The sequence below is a fragment of the Gossypium hirsutum genome, chromosome A05 (assembly GCF_007990345.1).
Source record: "Gossypium hirsutum isolate 1008001.06 chromosome A05, Gossypium_hirsutum_v2.1, whole genome shotgun sequence".
NCBI classification, from domain to species: domain Eukaryota; kingdom Viridiplantae; phylum Streptophyta; class Magnoliopsida; order Malvales; family Malvaceae; genus Gossypium; species Gossypium hirsutum.
The window spans coordinates 101,272,374-101,276,079 of NC_053428.1; the positions used below are offsets into that span (position 1 = coordinate 101,272,374).

The 3,706-nt window shown below is 34.3% G+C and overlaps 1 non-coding gene across 1 annotated transcript; it reads right to left on the reverse strand.

Annotated features, from left to right (window-relative positions):
• Positions 1 to 3,312: 3,312 nt before the first annotated feature.
• Positions 3,313 to 3,420, reverse strand: LOC121229995 (small nucleolar RNA R71). Its single transcript, XR_005927946.1, has one exon. It is a non-coding gene; the product is annotated as a small nucleolar RNA R71 (small nucleolar RNA).
• Between the last annotated feature and the right edge of the window lie 286 nt (positions 3,421 to 3,706).

Consider the following 3,706-nt stretch of genomic DNA (forward strand, 5'->3'; position numbering starts at 1 on the left):
CAAATAATATTACACAAATATTTTAAACTTTATAATTGAATCTATTAATTCAAAAATCACCCAATTTTTTTTAATATGAATTCAAGATAATAAAAAACTTTAATATAAATCTTCAAAAAGTAACATATATATCCGAAATATAAAACCCATGAAATTTCATGAATCAATTATTCAAATGAACAACCTGAATCAATTCCCAATGATTCGATATGACGAGGCTCGGATGCCACTTATTCGATTTCTAAAATAAATCTAAAATAAAACTGAATAAACCAGGATCTGTCATGTCAAATCATCAAGAATAAATCAAAAACAAAACTAGATGCGGAAGCGTACCTGAATCCATGGATTCCTTGAAACTTTCTGGATCTTGGGGATTTGATCTTCCAAATTACACAAGAAATTCAAAGAATATCTGCTCTCTTTTTCCTAATGATGGGATATTAGAAAAGAAATCTTGTTTATAATTTGGGGACCATAACCCTAATATTTATAACCTTAGCATATTAGTTCTAATCAAATTCTAATTAGCCCATCATTAATTAGAATTTGATTAGAAGAGTATCTACACATATTTGACCCATACTTTATTTAATAATTAAAAGCCCAATAAAATTCTAACCAAATTAGATCACTTTTAATTTGGGCTAACCTATCATGATAGTAAATAATAACATGTAATTATCCTTATTATATATGTGATGTCCAAATTTTCCAACAATCCCCCACTTGGACCACATATATATACTAATTACTTTATAATTACATGTCATTATATAACCTTATGAGCTTAAGATTTTACTATCATATCCAAAAGGTATTCCAAAAAATCTCATGCATTAATTATGTTAACATAGAACCAAGGTGACTTTCGCTACATATATCGTAACTAAATCCATCCATTATCACGTATATTAACACGGAACAATGGGAATGAGGATAATCTGAATTCTTACTACCATTCCGATGTCTTACTAAGATTGCTACAATTCTTCCTCTACTTGAAGATGGGCCATCCAATTGCCTAGGTTGGAGATGGCATAAAAGAATATTGGTTATGTTAGACTATCAGTTGTTAGCTAATCTGTTAGTTTGGTTGTTAAGCCGATTGGTTACTTAGCTTGCAGTTATTATTAGTTACTAATGGTTGTTCAAGTGATAACAATAGTTGGTTATGCAACTTAGGTTCTATAAAGATCATTAGTCTTATATTTTCAAGTATGATCAATGCAAATTCTTGATTCTTCTTGATTCTATCTCTCAACTATTTTCTTTTCTTAGTAGCTGATAAATTGTAATTTATACATATTTTTACCCCATGTTTAATGCATTTTATGGATGATTTCCCACTAGAATTGTTGAATTCGATGCTCCTAATGCTTTAATTTCATGTTTTATACTTAGGAGACCATAGGGGAGCAAAAGGAACAAGAAATGGACCAAAAACGAAGAAAATGGGCCAAAGTACGAAATCAACACGGGCTGGACATCCTCATACAGGCAAACCACACGGCCGTGTCAATTTGGCAGGCTCAAACACGGCCTGAAGTAATCGAACACGGGTGTGTGCCATGGTCGTGTCCCTGCCGAGCCCAAGTTAAGTCCAATTCGAAAAAGTCAACTTTTGAGGGTTTTTAGGCATTCCAAAGCCTATAAATACACCTTAGAGGAGCAAGGAAGAGGGGACGGAGAAAAGAGGTAAGGAATTTCCCTAAGAAAGCCGATTGATCCATCTCAGAAGCCGGATTCATCATCAAGACTGAAGATCTCTCCTCAATTCCCCTTCAGGAATTTTGGGTTTTCTTTATGTTTTGTATTCTTTATTCTTCTGAGATGTTTTCCTATTTAGTTATGAACTAAACCCCTAAATACCTAAGGGGAATGAAACCTAAGACGAATCTTGTTATTATTTTCTGATATGATAAATATTTAACTTGTTCTTAATTATGTGTTCTTAATTCTTGTTTTGATATCCCAGGATACTGATTCAAGACACGCTCTTATTCGAAGGAGGAATAGACCCTGTCTAAGAGTACATTTGTCATAATTAAGCGGAGTTGATTGCGCTCCTAGAAATAGGGTGACAACATTTTGCCGGATTAGGGTGAAACCTAATAAGGGGATCCATAGATCGAGTTAATGCAACCCTAGAGTGTTAATTAGAGAAAAGTCTCGGTTATTCAATCTAAGGATTAGACGTTATTAGTCTTGAATAGGGATAATAACATAACTTAGGGATCTCTACGGAACAAGTTAAATGAATAAATCGTCCGATTCGGAGCCAGAATAACAAGTAAAGTCTAGGTGGATTTTTCCTTAGGTATTGTCTCAAATCAATCGATTTTCCCAAAAGCAATTCCCCAATTCTTTTCTCTATGCGTTCTTAGTTTTAATAATTAGTTAATTAAAACAAACCCTTTTTATTCTTAGGCTAGATAATAAAAAGATAGTTATTATTAGTACTTTTGGCTCTCTTGGGTACGATATCCTGGTCTTGCCATTACTATACTATTGTTCGATAGGTGCGCTTGCCTTTTCGTCATGATAATAGTTAGTCTAGGTTTGACCTTCAATATAAATATTTATTACTTGTTACGAATCACGCGATCAAGTTTTTGGCGCCGTTGCTGGGGAACTGAAATATTAGGAGCATTAGCCATTTATTTTTCTTGCAAATTTTATTTTATTTTATTATTTATTAATTTACTTTTTCTTTCTTTTGGCAGGTTTTTATAGTTTATGACTAGAAGAAACCCGTCGGGACCATTACTTTTTGACGAAGAAATTGATCGTACAATTCGCAGAAATCAAAGAGAAATAAGGCGCAGCTTAAGATACACGGAGAACAAGCAAGAAGACAATATTCAACCCCCAATCGAAGAGATGGCCAAAAACCCAGGCGATCAGTTGCCTCCTGCAATTGCAGCTAATCAAAATCCTGCTCCACGTACTATGTATGTTTATGCTAAACCTTCTTTAACAGGAACTAAGTCTAGTATAGTTAGACCTGCTATTGCTGCGAATAATTTCGAACTAAAACCTAACACTATTCAGATGATACAGCAGTTTTTTTAGTTTAATGGTTTGCAGGATGAGGATCCCAACACGCACTTGGTGAATTTTCTTGAATTTTGCGATAAATTCAAAATCAATGGCGTTTCTAATGATGCCATTCGTCTTCGATTATTTCTCTTTTCACTAAGAAACAAAGCTAAATAGTGGTTGAACTCGTTACCACGAGGGTCTATAACTACTTGGGAACAAATGACCGAGAAATTTTTACTGAAATATTTTCTGCCGGCTAAAACGGCTAAATTGCATAATGATATCTCTTTTTTTTGTACAGATGGATTTAGAAACATTTTACGATGCATGGGAGAGATACAAGGATTTACTGAGAAAGTGCCGTCACCATAGGTTACCGCTTTGGCTGCAAGTTCAAACGTTCTATAATGGTCTGAATCCCTTGACTCAGCAAATGGTTGACGCAGCTACTGGTGGAACCATCAACAATAAAACACCGGAAGATGCCTATGAGTTTATAGAGGAGATGTCACTAAATAACTATCAATGGCAAGTCATGAGGACAAAGCCAACAAAAATAGTTGGCGTTTATAACGTCGATTCAGTCACCATGCTCTCTAATCAGGTAGAACTTCTCAATAAGAAGATTGACGATTTTCTTAGTTCTTCACAGGTACATCCA